This window comes from Zeugodacus cucurbitae, chromosome 3, assembly GCF_028554725.1.
Source record: "Zeugodacus cucurbitae isolate PBARC_wt_2022May chromosome 3, idZeuCucr1.2, whole genome shotgun sequence".
Classification (NCBI taxonomy): domain Eukaryota; kingdom Metazoa; phylum Arthropoda; class Insecta; order Diptera; family Tephritidae; genus Zeugodacus; species Zeugodacus cucurbitae.
In genome coordinates this window covers 68,767,882-68,790,966 of record NC_071668.1, presented here as the reverse complement: position 1 = coordinate 68,790,966, position 23,085 = coordinate 68,767,882, and the positions used below count along the sequence as shown (strand labels likewise).

Below are 23,085 nucleotides of genomic sequence, written 5' to 3'. Positions count from 1 at the left end.
AGGAATTCCCTAACGATTGCAAAGACGCCTAAAGACTAAATAGATAAAGATATATAAGATAGACTAAATCTTTATATATCTTGTTGTGATGAGTTCGAAGCGGAAGAAGATAAACAGATGTTTTATAAAAAATTCAGATATAGATCAGCCACTTACTCTACTTTAACTGGAAATAACATCATCTTTGATTTTGGTTAGTACATCCTTAAAGTAAAGAATATTGGAAAAAGAGAGAATGTGGTTAAAGTCGAAGATAAATAACAGCATATTTTGAACAGAACTCATCGGAGTTAAAGATGAACGCCAATATTGTAATATATTTCTTGTTATTGGTATCAACTCATCAGGGTGCAAATTTTTGTCACTTCGAGTGTTTCTACATATTTTCAGACCTCATTAACATTATTTGACTATAAAAATTAATTAGCAATTTTCTATTTGTTCTGTAGTCTATGGCAAATCTGCGGAACCATAGAACTAATTTATCTTGTGTTGTCTTTACAACTTCAAGGTAGGTATGTTAAACATTATATACTTTGAGAGGAAAGTTAATGTTTTGTTAAAAGACCTCGACTTATAATAATTAAGTTTATTGGACCCAACTATATTAATGTTATTGTTGAGTGATCCCACTATGATACTATGTATCTGTGATTTTTTAATCTATATAGGTTCAGAATGCTCAGGGCCGTATCTTACCCCCCATATTAGGATGGTTCTGATGGGTTCTGATGGTTACTACATTTAAATTTTTTCTCGATAAGTGAGAACCATAGAGCTCTATTTTGTAGAGTGTGGTTCTCTTCAACTAAGACTTGTCCTAATCAGCAATGAAATTAGTATCGGCTTCAAGAGAACATACCTGGTTTGTTTCTAGAACATCCCTCGAAATGAAGCCTAGCTATTAAGCTATTAGCCATGAGAAATTATACGATTGAACCTAACTAACTCGAGTCACACAAAAGTCACAAAAAACCTCGAGTTAGAGAGACGTCGAGTTATAGAATTTTCATTAAAACATAAATTTTTTTAGTCTGTATCCCATGTCTTTGTTACATGTTTTATGAAATCCATAAGCGTAATATCATATTTTTTGTTAGCCTCCTCCTCTTTTAAAATACTGCCTCGATAGTAAAATTTTAAATTTTGTATGTGTCCGCCATTTTGAATTTTGAAAAACCGACACCAGAGTCGTAATCAGCGACCCCGAAAACCATCGAAAAAAAAATTTTCGAGTGAATCCGATTAATTTTCAAAATCGCTGTCCGCCATATTTGTTTTCTGGGGTTTTCTTAAAACCTTGATCTGATGCAGTTAAATGGATTCGGATTCAGCGACCCTAAAAACATATAGTACACATAGTAAATCCCCAGGTCATAAAAAATATTGTTTAGTGTGGCTGTGTAATTTATATAAAATTTCACTTCTATTGAAAATTCATGAGTTCGAGTTATGGAGAACAGCGAGTTAAGGTAGTTTGAAATATGGAAGGAAATTTGTAAAAAATGTGGCTTCTAATAGCGTTTAGCCAATCCATTAGTTCGCGTTATGGGGATCATCGAGTTAAGGTAGTTTGAGTTATGGAAGTTCTACTGTATATTATACTCCTAAGATATAGCAAAGGAAATTAAATATTTACGAGCAAAAACTCGAAGAAACATCAACTAGTGCTAAAAGCTTTAGCACAACATATTATAAACATCTCAAAACCAACCCCAGCAATCAGCCAGTCCAAGAATGCCACCGGAAGTTGGGAAATTGCAACAAATAATTTGGAAAATATGCCATAAGAATGTCGGGCTATAAATTACACAACACAAAAAAGAGGAAAGAACAAAAAAAAATTGCGATTGATATACATAAATGCCTTTTTATTTGCAAAACTCAGCGAAAGATTTGGGAGAGCGGTGGTTTTGGAACGCAATGTGGATGCGTCTGTCTTTGAATGTTGTTTTTATTGCGCAATTTTACTGTTATTTTTTCCACTCTCCACACTATAACATTACAAATGCGACGATGCTGCATTGGCGATGACGTTGTGAACGACGGTCGAATCGAGTGCCGGATGCAATTCCTACAAAATGATAATTTATGATAATGACATTTCCGCTTACATAGCTCATGGCTGACCCGTCCGACGCGGCGCGCAACGCAACGCAACTATTTACGCCATTGTACTCGTATGCATGCGTCTAACCGACCCGCGCGCGCACAACCGATGATGCGTAACCAATGTGCGTGGCCACAGTGCAACTCCACAATTTGTCTCATTTTCAAATTTATACGAAATTTCACTTGTTGGTTATTATGCCAATGAGGCGAGCGATTGGTGATATTTTTGGGCGCGAACGGGCGCGCGCACATGCAATCGAGCCGCGTCGGGTATTTATTGATAATTTCCGCAGGACGCGCGCTGGATGGCGATGATGGGAGTAGGTGGTTGCACAAAGCAGGAGCGTACCATAGCGCGCGTTTGGAAATAAAAGCGGAAGTGCTGTCATTTTGTGTATCGGCGGCTAGCTATCGATTGTTATTGTTATTGCTATTGCTGTAGTTATTATTGTTGCATTTTCGTAATGATAATAGTTGAACATAAAGCAAAGCTGTAGCATACAATAAATGCTTTTGCAAGCCGCGCCGCCACCAACACCGCCAGCGCGCCGCTCTTGCTAGCGCCCATTGTTGCGCGGCTTTTTGTTTCACGCGCCATAGCGCACTTGTGTGCCTACTCAATTGTTTACGGCAATTTATGAGATACGCGGATGTTGGTCATCACCATAGTGCGTATTGCGCGCATTGGGGCGCCGCTTGACATTCAGGCGCGCGCTCACGCTCTTATAGTTATAGTTTGCATTTATAAGGATATACGCGGCGCTGTAGTGTACAGTGCATAGTTGGCGCGGCGCTTATTGTTATTCATTGTTCTTGTAAGCGCAATATTATGGCGTCAATCTCTAATGACCTTGAAAATTAGTTCCTTGCAAAAAGCTGGCAAAACGCTCACTTTGCAAATAAAAGCGCGTTCATATGGTATTTGTTAGTAATCGTATACACAACTATTTAATGTCAATTGTTGTTGTTTTTTTGTTAATTTTTATATGTAATTATTTGCTCATTGAATCGCCAAGCACGTGCCGCGCATCCAACAACAAATAGGCGCAATACAAATAGTGAATGCTGAGCGCGCCTGCAATTATTTATTGCACACACACATATAATGTATAATAATTTATGTAAATATTTAATTGTTTAAAATAACTAATAGCTTGTGACATTAATTGCGTATGCCGAACGCATTACGGCGACCATATTTGTTGTGCATCCGTTAGATGGGACAGGCCGGTTGACAGGCGGCATGTGGCGGCGAGATTTGTGGCATTGGCGGAATTTACGCACAAATACTCATTTTGGCGCAGTGTTATTTGTTGGAGTTGGTGGAGTGAAATTTAAAAAAAAAAAAAATTGAAATATGTAATATTTACGAATTTTTATTTAAAAATATATATATACATTTTTTAATATATATTTTTTTAATTTATAAAAATTTATTTATATAAAGAAAAAATTCTACATTAATGAAAAAATATGTAATGCCTTTTCTGATGCATAAATTTAGCTCATTTGTTGCGTTGACAATCCTTGACCACTTAACAAAAGTGCTAATGTAGACCCAACTGTCTACGAAACGGTTCTTAGAATCCTCCATATCCAATCCATAGACGCTCAAATTAACTATACAATTCAAATTTATCAACACAGAATACAGTTTTCAGACATTGAAGTAAGATTTTCCGATCGGAGGTTATTCGGAAACTTATGCTTACAGAGAACACATATCTCTTGCACTGGCCAATAGCTTAGAATAATATAAGTATAACAATCTTATATTTAGTCTAAGCAGCAAATGTTTTATTGTCGAACAAATTACAATATAATCCTACTTCCTTCCGTAATGTCGGGTTTTGAGCATATTCAATACTTAGAACCTTGTAGAAGGTTCTATAGACCAAATATTCATTTTGACTCTCATTATGTCTCTGACCGACATATGTAAATTTGTTTTTGAATTCTATTTCAAGACCGTTCCTGAAAGGTTTTGGGTGATTGTGATAGCCAGATGGTATTAATTTCACCAGGTCCATCATTTTGTTCTATAAAAACTGTATCATAGTATCAAATTTAAATAATGAAGAAATGAAATGAGCTTTAGGTATAGTCATTACAGAAGAATATTATATGTATCGCTACTTTCACCGAAGCCGAAGAATTATTACAATAGAGTGTACACAGGACTAGAGTGGTCAGATCATATTAACCATTTTAGCGATGGTTTCTCAATAAAGTCGCTTCCATTATTGCTTCTTACGAAGAGTTCATGATAAAACAAGAGCATGTAAATCCTTCGATATACATAGATGGGATTGATGATGCAATAATAAATGAAAGGCCGATCCCAAAAATTGTATATTGGCGGGTGTCCGCAAACGACTGTTATCGTCAAATAAGATAAAGCGAAAGAGTAAAAGTTAGACTTCGAAATGCAATTAGGAAATGCCGGCTCTACTTCTTTTGTGCTTGGAAAGAAAGGAGGCACTGTTGATGTTTTTATGCAATCACCTTCTTCAATCTTCGAATACTAATTAAGGATTAACATGATTTTTCATCGGCTGAGGATGAGGGCTCAGTTGTTGTTTTTGGTGAATTCCAGTCTTCTTTTTCCCAAATAGGAGGAGATCAAGTGGAGAAATTCGAGGGTGATTCTGATTTAATATAGGGGTTCCAGCTTGTTTTTCCGACTTCTCTTCTTCTTGACTAGCGTAGACACCGCTTATGCGTTTACAGCCGAGTCCACAACAGCGCATCATTCATTCCTTCTTTTGGCCAATTGGTAATACCTAGTGAAGGTATAGGCCCTGCTCCACCTGGTCCTTCCAACGGAGTGGAGTTCTTCTACTTCCTCAGATTCCACCAGCGGGTACTGCACCGAACACTGTCAGAGCTGAAGCACTTTCGTCCATTCGAACAACATGACTTTCCAGCGAAGCCGTATGTCTATAGCGTCGAATAACACATACAGCTCATAATTCCATCGTCTGTGGATGTCCCTTACCAATGTTTAAGGGACTGTAAATCTCCGCAAAACCTTTCTATCGAAAACTTCTAGTGTCGTCTCATCGGATGTTGATATCGTCCACGCTTCTGCACCATAACGTAGGACGGGAATGATGAGGGACTTGCAGAGTTTGGTTTTTGTTCGTCGAGATAGAACTTTACTTTTCAATTACCTACTCAGTCCAAAGTAGCACCTGTTGGCAAGAGTGATTCTGCGTTGGATTTCAAGGCTGACATTATTATTGCTGTTAACACTGGTATTGTGAAAGGTATTTTAGAACGAACGGAATCTAGCGGGTTCTGATCTTACCTAAACATAACGGAAGTTCTAAAACATAACTGATATTTATATGGTATGTGCTTTTAAATACAGTTTTAGCCTTCGAAATCCTTTAAACTCTAAATTCGAATGAATGATCAGAAGTCAAGGAGTATAATGTATACCAAAGTAAAGGCTTCTAATAGTATAATCTTAATTGGACGAAGTGAGACGCAGTAAAGTAATTAAAATAAACGCATATAAGAAAAAATTCAAATTTCCAACTTACCAACAATTTTGTGAATAATCCCGCAGTGTTGCACAAATTCGTAATTAAATGTTTAACGAAAATCACGCGTCCGGAAAACTTGCAACAACTCATGCAATGGCCTCAGTGCCAGCGGCAGCAAGATGCAACAGCAAAATGCCTGCAAAGAATAAGGAAAATTACATGCATCGCAGGAAGAACGCCAGCGCCCAGTACAGACAGGCAACATAAATAACTTAGAAAGCAGCAAAGCGAAAGAAAAGTTAAATGAGAAGAAGTAGAAGAAGAAAAAAACGAAAAAAAGCGAAAAAGTTAAAGAAAGCAGCTTTGCGTAGAGCAGTAATGCAATTTTTTGCTTGTTAACATTTTTAGCATTCAGAATTTTTAGCCATTATTTCGGTTGCCTTAATGGCTTACAACGCCGCACTAATATGCGGCCAGCAAAGCGGAAGGGTCCCCTAGCAATGTGCAAACACGCGGATTGTTGTTGGCGTGCACACTACTACTACCAGCACAGCCTGCAGGTGACCGTTGTGGTTATCATCTTTTAATAAGTTTTTAAAAAGCATAAAATTTATTTTAACTAGCGCTTACGAATTTCTAAAGCAACGCGCGCGCGCTCACTCACCAGCGCAACAAAAATATTAACAACAATAACAAAAGTGTCGTAAGAAAATACAAAAATATTATGCGGTGAGAAAAGTTTTTATCAACGCGCTTGCATGAATTGCACAAAGCGCGCTGTGCGCTGCAGTGTCAAAAGCGGTAAAGGTGCGCGCACAAAAAAGTTTGCCTGCAATGCATATATATTTTTACAGCGCAGTGACGCGCTTGCAGTATGACGTTCAATTTACAAAACGCGCCGCGCTAAGTTACATTATTTGCTAGGCGCTTTTGTAGCAGACGCGTTAATTTTCATAACGCGCGCGCTCTAAGTGATTCACCGCACGGCATAGCGTCCAATGCGCGCGTCTTAACTTTGTTGTTTCTTGCTTTGTATAGACGCGCGCTCACACTTACTTTGTGCGGCACTGTCGTGGAGCGTACCGCCATTTTGCAATAACTTTACTTTGTCGTGCACAGTTTTTGGTGACGCCATTTTATAGAAAATGAATTCATAATTAGATGACACCATCGGCGCGTAAATAATTTTCGCTTGCCGCAAACCCACACTCAACGGCGCCTGGCAGAAGTTGGTCGAGTGATTGGTTGGTTGGCTGGTTAGCTGCTTAAAGCGCGCCACATTAGCGCGTTTTACTGTGTATACTTTGGGAGCGCTGTAAAGCATCAAACCGCGCCACGCTCCTTTGCTGTACCCCAACGCGCGTCTTAAATAGTTGCTGTATGCCTTGCCGCATTCGCTTGCGCGCGTATTTATTTCATTTTTATTCTGCTAACTTTCTCTTGCCGTCTCCGCCGCCAACTTCTAGTTTTGATTTGCACATCTCCAGGAAATCTTGGTAAACTTTTCTTTAGCAGTGCGCGCGAAGGTTGAAAAGTTTGCTGCCACATAGCCGCCAACGGAGCGGCAACCAACAACATCGTTTGCATTTTACCAACCCACACCAAAAGTTACTCCTGCGTATTTCTTTCCCGCCAGTAGCGCGTTGCTCTACGCGCGCGCCCCCATTTTTCTTAGCGCATTGTTAGCGCTTTGCTGTTGTCTTGCTTGCTCTTATTTCTTACTTTTTCTTTGTTGCCCTTGTTACTGTTGTAGCGGTAATGTTTGTATGTGTGCGCGTGTGCGCTTCTTTATCGCGCATTTACCAAGTGGCAAAGTTTTCTCGTTATAAGTTTCAGCGTAGCCTTTGTGCGCGCGCGTTTTCTAGTTTGCGAAAACATTTCGATATTCTTGTCGCATTTGTTGTTGTTGTCCAAAACTTCTTTCCCGCATCCTTCTCGCTAGCCTGCATCCGTTATGTATCGAGCGCACAGAGTTGCGCTGTTTTTCTAATATTGCGCGCATTGCCATCATATTACCACGCGCGCGTTACGTCGCGCCGCCTAGTAGCTTACATAAAACAGCAGCCACTTTACCTATCTGGCGAAAACTTCTTTGCATTATTTTTGCTTTCATATAAATATATAATTGTTGTTGCTATTGATGGTATTATCATATTTGCTACTGCTGCTGCTATTTTCACTGTTTTTATTGTTGTAAAGCACCCTCATACATGCTAGTTCGCGTTGTATTTACCACCGCGCGCATTTGTCGCTTGTGCCGCTTTACCGTTATATAATAAGCGCGCAAGTTTATTTCTTAAGCAAAAGTTTGCGAAAAAGTTTGGCGCTACGTTTCGTCCTATGTGCTGACAGCGTTGCGCTTCCGTTAGTATTTGTACTGTTTCACTTGCCACAGCGCTACTCTTTCCGCGCCTATATATTATCTCTTGCCACCTGCTACACTGTCCCCGCGAAAAAACTTGTAAAACTTCAACTTGAAAGTGTACTTTAAATTCTTGCAAATGAGCGCATCACCAAAAAATAACTTTTGAACAACTTCAATATGTACGACGCCGTTGAAATAGACAATTGAGGCGCTGCGCTTATGCGGTGATTGAGAAAAAATTAACGCGATTAAAAGGAAAGGAGTTGAAATATAATATTTCCTTATTACCAATTGTGATTTTCAAGTGCGGAACGTTTATAAAAACTCGAAAGCCAGAAAAATTCTCAATATTTTCTTATCGATAAGTATGGCTATCGAATTGAAATAAATGATTGTGAATGGAGTAAACGAATGAGTGCGAAAAACAGTTAATCACCGTTCGATGGCGCTCGACATGATATACCTATTTTCATAAAAAATAGGCTAAGTAAGAATAGTAATGCGAAAAGAACAGCAACAATGGCTCAAATATGTAAAACAATCGCCAAACTAAGTGAACAAAAGTCAGAAAAGCCGAACAAATTCGATGATCAGACGAGAGGGTCTTCCTGAAAATTATTTCGACTTACTTGAGTTATACTTTCCCCATAGACTTAAATCAACGGAGCGACAGCGCAGTCTTATATAATATATATATTCGCTGGATATCTGAAGTTGAAGTTCAGAATAGTATTTAAGATACTGGAACTAACAGTCGTGCTTTTATAAGACTAGGTACTAGAGATTAATTAATCGAAAATACTGAGCTTAAGAACTTCAACATGAACTATGGGGGAAACTCTGCCCTAAAAAGGAAGCAGGAAGCGTTAAACCCAATGAGTATACTAACTTATTCATTCTCTTTAACTTAAACAGCTCTTATCTGGCGAAATAGATTTTTGGATAGACTGGAGTAGCGGAAATAACTCAATTGCTGTCGACATCGATAGTCTTCAAAGTAACTGTCGCATATAATTAGGGGTTCTTTCTGATAAGTGCGAAATGTCTGGAAATATTTCGCTCTTGCTCCCTCTCTCTTTCGATTAAATAACCGTGGAAATATACTTGATAACGAAAGTTTCGCCTAAGCAAGAATATTAATCAAAAACAAGTAAGGAAGGGCTAAGTTCGGGTGTAACCGAACATTTTATACTCTCGCAATTTATTTATTTAACTTTATTTACATTATATAATACACAATTTGACCCACATATTCGTCATATATATTGCATAAAGTCCATTTGAAGTTGGAAGCCATAATATTAGGTTAGAAGCACCGAGGTCCTCGTGTTCGATGTATGGGGCCTTAAAAACCTATGGTCCAATTCGGCGATTTTTAGAATGGGGCAGCCACACTATAAACATAGTATTTGTGCAAAGTTCTGCACCGATATCTTCACTAGTGTTTACTTTATACATTGTAAAGTAAACGATTCAGATCGTCTTCAAAGTTCTGGTATGTGGGAAGTAGGCGTGGTTGTGAAGTGATTTGGCCTATTTTCACAACATATCATTGGGATGTAAGGAAACTATTACAAACCAAGTTTCATTGAAATCGGTCGAGTAGTTCCTGAGATATGGTTTTTGACCCATAAGTGAGCAATGCCACGCCCATTTTCCATTTTGTAAAAAAATCTGAGTGCAGCTTCCATCTGCCATTTCTTATGTGAAATTTTGAGTTTCTGACGTTTTTCGTTAGTGAGTTAACCCACTTTTAGTAATTTTCAACCTAACCTTTGTATGGGAGGTGGACGTGGTTATTATCCGATTTCTTTAATTTTTGGACTGTATTGTGGCTAGAAAAAACGACTGCAGAAAGTTTGGTTTATATAGCTCTATTGGTTTCCGAGATATGTACAAAAAACCTATTTGGGGGCAGAGCTACGCCCACCTCCCCAAAAAAAATACATCTAAATATGCCCCTTCATAGTGCGATCCTTTATACCAAATTTTATTTCCATAACTTTATTTATGGCTTAGTTATGGCACTTTATGTGTTTTCGGTTTTCGCCATTTTGTGGGCGTGGCAGTGGTCCGATTTTGCTCATTTTCGGAAGCAACCTCCTATGGTGCCAAGAAATAAGTGTGCCAAGTTTCATTAAGATATCTTAATTTTTAGTCAAGTTACAGCTTGCACGGACGGACGGACGGACGGACGGACGGACGGGCGGACAGACAGACATTCGGATTTGAACTTCACTCTTCACCCTGATCACTTTGGTATATATAACCCTATATCTAACCCGTTTAGTTTTGGGTGTTACAAACAACCGTTATGTGAACAAAACTATAATACTCTCTAGCAACCTTGTTGCTAGCAACTTTGTTGCGAGAGTATAAAAATTATATTTAGTTCACTTAGAACCATTGGAAATGTACTCTTCTTCTCTCTTAATCAACTGAGATGGTATGGATACGGTAGAAAGCTCTGAAACTTAATAACAGATTACGCTATTAACAAAATTTTCGTGGTTGATATTCAAAATCTTTATTAGAGTCCAGAATTCAATTTGGTACTGTTTTCAAAAGCAGAGTTCTTAAACATGTTCTTAAAAAAACCAGAGAATCTGAGAACTTGATATAATAAGTGATCGGGAGAACTCCACTTGTTCAGATCTTGGATCTTTCTGTAGCAGTAGTATTGCTTCCAACCATTCCTTGAAGATAAAAGATTTGGAAAAGAGAACTTTCAAGAATTTTGGACAACTTATTTTTGGAAAACTTTAATTACATATAAACTTGCATGAGAAGCTTTTTCTAGGCAGAAATGTATTTAAAAGTTTAAAATGCATGACGAGGACCGACCGTCCTTGTTGTGGATAGAACTTAAATCCAAGACTCTCATGGTGTTACGACGCACTCTCTCTGGTTTCTCAGCTGACGAAAGCCTGAACTATAGATAGTGACATTGGAAGGCAAAATTTATATGTCAGGGTTTGGAAGTGCTAAGGTGTCGCGAATAAAACGTTCTCGAACATTACCTAGAGATGTTAAATATGTTACACAGTTGCATTTTGAAGATTATGGAAAAGTCAAATTCAGAAATAAGGATATATATAACAATAAATCAGACGAAAGAAAGGCTGTCTCTTCTTTGTATTGAAGGAACCTCAAGTTGGATATGACCATTCATCAACCCCTGAAGATTTAAAGAAAGTATTAATTCCATGACGAGGTTTCGAAGATCTTTGCATCTGTAGAAGCACTAACCGAAATATAAAGCGCTCAAAAAATAAAAATTTTTGCGACTTTTTTAAAAAAATATAAACCGAAAAGTCCACTTTTATAGCTCATCACTCACTGAGTGTCATTCCAATTAACAATAAAAATGATGCATGAAATAATTTATGTGTTCTGCGAATACTTATAGTCAAATTTAACGTTGAAATCGATGAGCTACCGGACTTTTTGTTTTGCACCAGCCACAGAGTACTTCACCTGACTGTTTACATATTAACAACAACAACAATAATTCATTTCATGAATAATTTCTCCCCGAAAATGACAATGAGTGCGCCAATAACGCCGATGACGGGACGAATGATGTCGTTGATTACAATGAAGATGATGAGGATGTGTGAAACCATGAATCATCATCTCGTTGCAATGCTAAGTCAAGCCGCAAATGGGCAACACTTCATTTGGCAGACGTGCGAGCACGCGAGGCCTGCATATACGCCATAAATAATAAATAATTCCAATAAAAATTGTGCGCACGCGCTGAATGCTAATATGTGGATATACTCATAACGCACACAAAGTGGCAGTGAAGGCGGCAAAAAACAAAAACAAAACATATGGCATTTCTTTAGAGACGCCAGGCAGCCTCGATCACGTCGTATTTGACTCAGAATGCTGGAGATATAAATGCAAAAAAAATGAAATAAAATTGGAAAAAGTAATGATTTGCGGATTGGGTGTAAATATGAATTGCTTGAGGTGTTGTTGTAGATTATTATTATTATTAGAAGAGGTGATTTGAAAAAAAAATAATGAAATAGTAATAATATTTAAAAATTAATACTTTCAAAGCAAATATTTAAAAATTACACTGAAATCGATTGAGTGCAACGAAATTGTGTTACGCAACAAAAAACCGTCACACTCGTAATAGTTTTTATTTTAGTTGGGTTTTTGTAATAACCAGATAATTTAAAGAAAAAATTAAATTTAAGACAAAAGATGTTGCCACCCGTTCTAAAATTATAAGTACAGTAAAGTAATAAAAATAGGATAAAGAAGTACAATGTATAGGTAATAATAAGAAGAAAGCGTGTAAAATATTTTTTTAAATTTTTGTTGTAATATTCAGAAAGTTAAAGATGAGGTTGCCACCCGTTTCAAAATTTGTAAGTAAGAAATTATCAGAAAAAGAAACACTATATTGTGTGTAATAAAGAGGATTTTTTTAGGAACGATAAGAGTTAAAATTATAATGTGTGGAAGGTTGCCACCTATTAAAAAGTTTATATATTTTAAAACTTATAAAATAAATGGGGTTGTATAACGAGCTTAAAAGCTTAAAAAAGTTGATAGTTTAAAATTTTTGACTAGAGACTATAACGATATATACAATAACGAAAATCTTCATATACATATAATATATGAGGACTGAGGTAATTCCTGAATCGATTTCACTAACACTACACACTATATTGAAGACTATACGATCACTTAATTTTGCTGAGATATCTCACATATTAACCGATTTATAAGTATTGAGCCCATCGTATTTTTGAAATTAGGGGAAGTTATGACCCGCTTTTAACCATTTTTGGTACAGAGACACATATTAGAAGAAAAAGATTTCCTCTGAATTCAATAAAGATATCTGAGATATTTACCGATATTTTCGGTGAAAAATTACCATAAGGCATTGGGTTCTTCATGTTCGATAATCGGGGCATTTATGGTCCGATTTCGGTAATTTTTCCACAAGTGATGCTACAGCTCAAATATAGTATTTGTGTAAAGTTGTATTCCGCTATCTTCATTGTTTCCTAATGAATATATTATAAGGCAAACGAATCAGATGGAATTCGAAACTGAGTTATTTGGGAAGTAGTCGTGGTTGTGAATCTATTTTTCTCATTTTCCATCCGTTTGATCAGGGTGATAAGAAAATATAATGCTCCGAATTTTATTGAAATCGGTCTAGAATTTTCTGAGATATGGGTTTTGACCCTTAAGTGGGTGACGCCACGCCCATTTTTTGTAAATCTGAGTGTAGCTTCTTTCTGCTAAATTTAGTATTTCTGGTGTGTTTCATTAATGAGTTAACGCACTGTTAGTAATTTTCAACATGACCTTTGTATTGGATGTGGGCGTGGTTATTATCCGATTTCCCACATTTTCATGGTGAGTGATGTGGTACTAAAAGGAAATGTAGTAAGTTTTAACCGTTATGTGAGCAAAACTAGTATACTCTGTGCAACATGTTGCGAGAGTATGAAAAGGAGCGTTGCCACCTATTTAATATTTTCGGTTCAATAAAAGTTATAATAAATAATTTTGGGCATCAAACTACTCATAAAATGGTTTATGAAAACTTACAGTTGACAATGGTTCTGAACAGGGTTGCCATGAACAAAAAAATTGAATTTTTTTACAAATTCGCAATTTTATCAAACATATGTTGGTCTTCATTAAACTAAAAATAATTTTTTGATTTTATTTCACATATCATGAGCCATCGACCAGAGAAGTCCTCTTGAAAAAAGTAATTTGGAAAATAAAACCGATGGACGCCATTTTATATGACAATTTCTATGTAATATAATACTAAAAGAGATAAATTAAATTATTTTTCCTTACCATAAATTGTCGAGGTTAGATCATTTTCGAGAACTCTGCACTGGTAAAATCCTTTAAAATTTTATTTCCAATTTTTTTTTTGGTCTTACTCTATAATTACCACCATTTATTATCAGTTGTAATAAATACTTCAACGCTTTTACAGTATTTGACATATTTTACGGAAAGCTCTTCGATGAAATGGTTCTGCAATTATAAAACACTATCTATTACTATATAAAAAATCGTTTAAGTAATCGAGACAATTTAACAGTTATTATTATAGCGTTTACTACTTCACAGACAAAATGGAGTATAAGCATTAATGCGCATCGCGCGAGCAAAAACAACACCAACTAGCACTTCAGCAGTTGGATTGCTCCAATTCCGGTCACACAGAGACTCACACACACACTTACACAGACAATATATGCATAATAATTTTCCACTCTTAAACCGTTTTGCATTAACGGTACTCGTGTGATTTACGCGCCCACACCACACTTATGTACATGCATATACGAGTATATAATTTTTTGTTTCGCCGCTAATTCGAGCAGCTGCAATTATCCACATCCAACTGAGCGTGCATTATTTTTTCACACACAGAAATCCATCAAGAGTGATGAGTCGTTAAATACGAGTATGTGTGTGTGCAATCAGTACGCGCTAACGGTATCAACAGCAGTGGCAGCGGCAGCAACGAAGGTGGTGACGGCGGCGGACGGTACTTCACCATCATCATCCTTGCCATGGCTAAACGTTGCGCCGATTCGCCGGTACGCAGTCGTGCTGCATCGACAACAACAAAGACAAATACAACAAATATAAAAACAACAACAAGAACAGCAACAGCAGTGGTAGTAGTCGCAGCGCTGCCAGCTCGAACAACATGAAATCCATTAGTGCATGGCTCATTAAATCAGGAATAGCCTCCATTTTGCTAATGGAAAATTCTCATCATCTTCTTCGGCTTGTGCCGCGCGCGTTCGCTCAGCATTTTTCGTCCTGTTTTTTTGTTATTTTTTTTGCATATTTTTGCTCTTCTGCTTCTCAGCAGAGTGAAGGCGATGGCGATGTCGGCGGCCACATTGCCAGGCTGACGACACACTGGTTGATTTGTTCTTGGCTGGGCGGCTGGCTATAGCAGCCTTCAGCGCTTAACTAATTCGGCAGAAAATAAGCTAAGCACTCAAATACAACAACAACAACAACAACATGCATGCTGATATAAGTAAATTTGTTGTTGTAGTGTGAGTGGGTGTTTAGGAGGTTGGGCGTTTAGTTAGGTGGAAGGGCTCATTGGACCGCGTGCCGCTGTTTAGCAAATACACATGCCACATTATTGTGGCACAAACACACACACGCACCTGAATGGTGGTTGTCATAGCCGCACATTCTACCGCCCACATGAGACATTCCACTCTGCGCCACCCACAACTACATTACGCCATCTACCATCATGACTGGTGTGTAGCAGCTAGCCTCAGGTCCTCCACCTGCCTGCTGCTGCTGTTAGGCGCCATAGCAGCTAATAAGAAGAAATGCACTGAGTTCTAAAATTGGAAATAGCACACAATTTCCCTAATTGGTGAGTGGATGCTTAAGCCGGTGTTATATTAGTGTTGTTGTTGTTATTTTCAGTTTCTGTTGCCGCTGTAGCACCTGCCAGTCAGTGTAGTTGTTGTGTTTTTATTTACAAAAATGGAGTGTATAGTGGCCAGTGGCGCTGAGCTGCAGTTGTTGGTCGTCCCAAGGTGGAGAGTTTGAACCTCTTCTTGCGGTAGTAACAGTTATACTAGTTTAAAATTTTTGGGATGAGTGGTATCGGGGGTTTTCGAGTCTCTTAACCGCAATATTACAAATCTTAGCAGTACATCCCGTTTTTGATCTGGATCTGAAATTCTGTATATCCAATACAATTTCCACCGAAGCGGAACAAAATATCGAAAAAATCCGGTAAAAATCAACAACTTTCTAATGATCGATGCTATTTAGCGAGTTTTTTGCATTCGCCTACATCCAGTGAGAGAATTTCTCACATCATTATCATCATATATAGGGTCTCAATACCGATTTCTTTCTCTCGTTAAAGGCTTTAAACATAGAAAGTAAAAGTTGGTAAATGAAATAGAAAGTCCGACTCGTCTCTCGCTAAGTGAAGAAAGTGATCTTTTGGAAACATTACATATGTGAGATCTTTCAGACATGCCGATGTTCCATCATCTATCCTGATATGAATGCGATATTGCTATTTTGGCTTTGTTAATCCGAACCCCTCTATCCTCTATCCTCTCGCTTCGCTACTAATTGATCATTATCACAGTTTAAAAATTTAAAGACTCAAATATCAATTGAAATTTTATGAGGATATATAATCTTACGGACCTAACCTTTCTAATTATTCATTAAGTCTTTTATCACTTTAAAATAAAAAATTTCTATCTTAATATCTTATTTCAAGCTAAGATTGACGGACTAAGGGAAGGCGCTAGTTGGGCCTTCGTCTAAACAAACAGGTCCATCAACTTTTTTGTGGATAGCCAAGCCACAATTAATGGTATCCGCTGCGCCAACACGAAGTCTCAATGCGTCAGATCGTGCAAAGAGGCAATTAATAGACTAGCGGAAGAAAACTCAGTTAAAACTATTTGGGTACCCGGTCATATAGGTATAGTAGAAAACGAAAAGGCAGATGAGTTGGCTCCCTCCGGGGCAGCTGGGAACGCAGCCTTTCAGTTCTGCCTAAAGCAATGGATGCTAGGGGAACATCTCACGTCCTGGAACATGTGCAACGCGGGTCGTACCACAAAGCTACTATGGGGTAGTAGTGACACCGGACAGACCAAAAAACTTCTTTCTTTAAGCAAAAGAGAACTAAGCTGTATCACAGGGGTCATCACGGGGTACCTACCTCTAAGAGACCACCAGCAGATACTTAGTAGAGTAGAATCGGCAGAATGCAGGACGTGCGCGGTGAAAAGAGATAAATGGCTCAGTGAACTAGACTTTGGGGTTCTGTTCATATTGGACCAGATATCAAGTTATGCGAATCCGAGGCATACTTTAAGGCGTTCAAAACTATAAATAAGTATTTTTTGGAAACAAATTCGAAGATGTTTGAGATTTCAGTAATTTACTTTAGTCTGCAATTAGAAGTGTGCAAAGCTGCACTTAATAAAAAAAATTAATTGAACAAATAAAAGAATCAAACTTCCTGCCACCGCAGGCCTTGCAATATGCAACGTGCAACATGCCACAAGCTCGCAGCACTTGTGAACTCGTCTACACTTGCCACGCACACGCACTTAGGCATAATTAGTCGTTGCCGCATGTATGTCTGTGTGGCATGCCACGCCTCATGCACTGCGGTGCGCAACTAAATAGTAACCTTGTAAATTTAACGAATGCCTCGAGTGCAAAAACCACATAAATTGCAACTGACTAACTTACATATATACTCATTGGTGTACATATACATCTGTATATCTACTGCTGGCAATGTTGCCCCATGCACTTGTGTGTTTGTGCGCCTGTGTCAGCACTTCAAAAATTTAATTAGCTCACGAAAATGTTACGTTGCATGTTGAATGCATCATGTTGCATGAAGTGTGGCCTGAGGCGCTAGAAATTTATTGAGTTAGTTTTGAGTGTTGTTGGTTATGGTTTATTAATTTCAAGTGCCACATAAAGTCAGCTAACTTTTCGTTTTTGGTATGTGAGTGTTTATATATATTTTTTTTTTGTTGAGGAAAGAGTTTTTGATTAATTTTTAGCTAATTAGCGTTTTGCGGAGAGCTAAATAATTTTTAAGTTTATAGAACAAGCACATCGTTCAAAAAATTGTGTATTTTATTTAAGTGTCGAAGGACTCGAAATTTAATTTCTCGCCAAGAATAACAACTTCTCTGGGGTTATGCTTCGACTTTTCGTCTCCAGGTGTTGGCTGGTCTCGCACGTATTCGACTTCTTTGAGGATTCCAATCTATCGTTGTTCTACTAATGACATCGTGAGACTTTCGCATTGTGCAGCCGATCCACTTCAATTTACACCATCGATTTTCGATATGGATCGGTAGCTGTTTGGTTACGATCTTTACCTTTAAAATAAATAAGAAAACATTCAGATTCCTGAAAATGATTTTGAACCCTTGAAGCCACCAGAAGTTCTGAATGTGACTATAGTAGACCATTAGTTCTAAGAACCATCAACTAGAGAATCTGAGCTTTCTAAGCCTCAAAAAGTCAGAATATAGTTCGCATTGGAACCTCTTTCTGATGCCCAGCTTAAACGGTAGAAAGCAGCAAAAGCATCGGAGTTTTCTAAGGCTAAATTTTAGAATCCGTTATCATTTTGAAAATACAAAACACTCCGTTTCTTTTTAAAAGCTTTGAGCTCCTGAAGTTTCCACACATTTTAAGTGGTACAGGAATCGATTATTAGTTCTAGAAATCGGCAAAAGCAAGAAATTCGAATTCCTCCCCCAAAAAATCCGACCGAACTCGGATCGCATGGAATCCGCTTCCAGTCAAGCCGGTTGAAAGCAAGCCAATTTTATTTTCATGGATTACTTGAAAGACTAACTAGAATGAATGTCTCAATTACAGTCCCATTATGAGAGACCAACTCACTGAGCAATGCTGAAATCATCATCGTTAGTATCAAAAGCGGAGCTGAAAAAAGCTGTGCTTTGATAAGCCTTAGAAAAGCTTTCGATCATTTTCTATTAAGCTTTCGCTAGTTTATGTTCGATAGGCGCAGCAAACTCTCGGCTATATAAAAGGACTAAATTGAAACTAATTGCTTCTGTTCTGGCCGTCTGAAGAAGGTTTAAATTGTTTAACGGGGTAACGTTTTTCAAAATAATAACAAAACGCTTCTATAGTATTTAAGTCGGCACTCAAGATTTAAACTTCTCTTCAATCCTTTGGAGATAAATCAATCTGTTTACAGTGCAAGTTACTAATCAGTGAATTCCTACAAACTCTTTCGAACACACTTTTCATTCGGCAATCAACGACACTTCACAATATGTGCAATACATACGTATGGAATTTTTGTCAGCTCAGATAACTTGCCCAAGCTGTCATTACGCTGTAAAACTCATCAATTTTCACTTTGGCTGTTACCACGGTAAACCACAACCACAAGAATTCCGAAGGCGGATATGACGCGAACAATAGATACGTAAATGCGGACAACTCAACAGCGACTCCGACCGATTAGCTAATGGTTGTGCAGCACGTTGACAGTCGAGGTCACCAAGCGTTGTCAGCCAGTCGACAGCCGACAAACAGCTTGCGGTTCACTTCACACCCATATTCATATCGACTCAAATGCCAAATCAGCGCAAATGTATCATTCATTTGACTCATTTTTCATTGGTTTCTCGAGCGATCGGCGGCGTGTGTCAATCGTGGAGGACGTAGTACGTGCAAATGAGCTTTAGCCATAATTCTAGCGGAGATATTTATGGCTTTAAGTCGACACTTATGTGTGGGTATCTGTGTGTGTGTGTGAAAGTCGTGCGCTAATAACTCACTCTTGGCCTTTTAGACGGCCGAAACATGAAGTCGTCAACTTGTCAAATCGTGTTGTTTACCAATCCAAGCTAAGAGAAGAATAATACAAAATAAGGTAAAATATGCTGGAAAGTCATTAATTTACATTAAAAGTTAATTAGTCGGTCATTTTGAGCACCAAGTGATTGTGCTGTATAGGCATAAGTGCCTGTATATGTATGCAGGAGGGAAAGGTATTTGGAAGTGGTGCCATTCACTGTATACATATCTATATATTTTAAGTACGGGAAATAACCGAACATTTTATACTTTCGCAAAGTTATAATAATAGTGGACCTATATATTCGGCATAAAGTCCCCTAGAATAACCAGAATCACTACATATAGTTTATTGGGGCTCGGATAATTCCTACACCTATTGTACTCATTTTCACCACCAACCAACATCATATCCCAGATTATATGGTACGGTATAAAGTCCAACGTATGTTGAAAACTCCGTATATTAGATGTATGGGGTTACAGGAAATATTGACCCGATTTTGAATATTTTGGCACAGAGGCACACACCAGTAGAAAAAACAGATCTTCTTTCAATTCCATTAGAATATCTAAGATATTTAAGTATATTTTCAGTAAAAAATAGGACACAAGCACTGAGGCCCTCATGTTCGGTATCTTGAGCCTTGTAATGTTAAAGTCCGATGTCGGTAATTTTGAGATGGGTGAAAGGTGTAATTAAGATTTATTTAAAAAAAATATATTCAACAAATTGAAAATCTTAAAACTGTTGGCAACTCTATTAAGAAAATACATTTAACGAATTCAAAGGTTCTTAATTTTTTTTTAATCACAGAATATTCATGATCATATAATTTCGATTTCTTAAAACCTTAACTTCTATTCCTAACTGTTTCTAAATCATAAATAAAAGTAATTGGCAATCTTGATGCCTAAACTTGATGTGTAAACATAAATAACTCAAGCTTCTGTGTTCTAAACCTTGATATCCTGATGCAATATTAGAATGTATAGGGTTATGACATTTTTCAAGCCCAATGCTAATACAAAACTATCTCTAGAGATTTTCCGTTAGTAAAAATCAAAACTTTCAACATTAGTTTAAGATTTTACCGCACAGATATCATCAGAAGACTAAATTTAATTACTTTGATAGATTGCAGCATTAGGGATCTTCGAAACCATTAAGCATGACATTCAATTGTATCAGAGAGCCAGTTCTGGAACTACATCCGCTTTTTTCTATAGCCAAGCGAGTGTATGTGTCTTTTGTTCTTTTCTCCATGAACATGGTTCCTATAAAGTATAAACCCAAGTAAAATTTTTTAATAACTAAAATAATTGAACCCCAAATAATATAAATATGTATGTATAAGGCCTTTCGTGAGAATTTTCCAACTTTCTCGCAGTGATGCCTGCACAATCATGCGTCTTAATAGGTCTATGGTTCATAGTTAGTCATCACCGAAGTTTTCAAGCTTTACGACTGACGACACGAGACAGATCTCATTAATTTAAAACTATTCATTTTATACTAAAGTCCGGTGAAATGATCTTTACGTTCGGTGAAATGATCCAATAATGATCTTCACTAGATGAGTTGTTTTCGAGTAGGAGTGCGAAACTCATAACATTTATAGTCACTAGGAACATTACTGGACCCTGTTAAACAAATTAACTTAAGAAACTTCGAAAGAAATCAAGCTCTAGCTAGAACTACTGAGTTTTCTTTTATAAAGAGACGGTTACCCCATGCCGGAGCAAGATTTTGAAGTTTGTATGCTATACGTTTCTCTAGTTCAGCTAATTTTCAGTCTGTCATTTTTTTCATATTCCCTGCGTCCATTAGCGGTATAATTGTATATTGAAGCAAGCATTGTTTATACACCATTACTGTATTGCTTACATGCTCCAATCATTGCTGTTGAAAGATAGAGGAAAGGATAAGAGGCAGAAGCAGCAGCTTCTTTTCTGCTGGCATAAATTTACCTCAAGTGAAAAATGACTTTGCATTCATTGGTTGTTGTCTTTCGCGGCACTTTTACACCTCGCCATTTATGGCATGCCACATGGCACATGTGGTGGATCACAGAAACACAGATACTATACACACACTTACATATATTTCGACAATTTTACGTACATCTTCGAAAGACTTTTTAGTCTTTATGCACCTACACATAAAGGTACGTTTATTTTTTTCGGCCGCGCTGACTCATTTACAAATTGTCATTTTTCTCACACATCCTTTGGCTAAACAAAAAAAAAATATCACTGTACAACAATAATAAGGCGACAAGCAATTATATTTATTGTAACACCTTCTATTTTTTTGCGAAGATGTGGTAGTGTGTGGTATGGGTGTGTTTGCCCCACCATTGAGTGGGCATTAACTCATATTTGTCATACGCCATTTTGTGTGTGCGTCGTTGTAGTGGCATGCAACGCATATCCAAGCGCACGCACTCACACACACATGCAGAGCACTCATCCACTTATGTTGGCGCTTTTCGCACAAAGGAAGCCATTAAATGTGCATCACATTCCGTTGGATTCTTGCATTATCATTTACATGCGCAGTGGCAGCGGTTGCTCAAGAGCAGTTTGCCATTTAGGTGTAAGTGGTGGATACTGAAAGGGTTTCTCATTTACTTCTTATCTCGCATAATCGCTGTGAGTATTTCTAACTGCCACACTACCGCATAATTTGGAAAAAAAATAATATATCAGGAGAATCAGTTAATATAAGCTATCTAGAGATCTAGAACTTAAGCCAAATCTAGTCTGATCTGAATTTATTATTGACTGATCGATCTTCCAATTATATTTTAATCATTTGTACTCAATACATATTGATTAATTCTTGGGACCAGACTCTAATGTTTAGAAGAAAGAGTTAGTGCTTTGTACCAAGAAAAACTTTATTTGATTAGCCTGTATGGCAATATAAAGTCCTTTAAGGGGTTATATACAGTTAGAATTTTCAAGAAATCGATTTTTTTTTATTTCATTTTCTTAATGTACATATATTTAAGAATACACACAGATCGTTCATATCGTTCTGGTGAATATTTTCAAAGTTACAAGCAAATGAAAAATTTGAAAAGGCGTTTCAGAGTGCTTGGAAGTACAAGGTCCAAACTTTAAACGCGTTTTTCTCAAAATGGTGTTTTCAAAGTCGGTGACCAACATTACTCGAAAACGGCTAGACCAATTAGTCTCAAATTTTAACACGACCTTCTTAAATATATGCTTTAGTAATTAATCGAAGATTTTTTTTCTCCGATAAATATTTTTTTAAAACAAATTAAGGCCGAAATTTCGGTGAAGAATCGATTTTTTTTTTTTGAGAAACCGCCATTTTGTCAAAAAATTTTATTTTGCTTATTCCTTCGATTAATTACTAGATTTAATATTATTTTAACGAAATCTGTTTGGTTTTTTAATTTCGGATGATCCAGTTCCGAGATATAGTGGTCACCGCAAAACGTCTTTTTTGAGAGGAGCTCCTGGAGATCAGCCGTAGCTCTTTTTCAAATAAATATTTTTACTAGTACTAAGTCTTAAAATACAGTTAAAAGATACCATAATATGTGTATAAATTTTTGGATCAATAAATTAAAAAGTTTTCTCAGAAAAAATTCTGGAAAATTCACTTTTTTTCGGCCGTATATAACCCCTTAAAGCTCATCCCCTGTATTTGTCTTTTGTATAGTCAGATTATTTTGTCATAAGCTGTTT

The 23,085-nt window shown here is 37.3% G+C and overlaps 1 protein-coding gene across 1 annotated transcript in view; it reads right to left on the bottom strand.

Annotated features, from left to right (window-relative positions):
* LOC105214724 (uncharacterized) overlaps positions 1–23,085 on the bottom strand; it is a 192,946-nt gene that overhangs the window by 108,593 nt on the left and 61,268 nt on the right. Inside the window, exon 2 of the mRNA XM_054226818.1 lies at positions 5,661–5,799. The gene's annotated coding sequence lies outside the window, so the exon portion shown is untranslated. The remainder of the gene's footprint in view (positions 1–5,660; positions 5,800–23,085) is intronic.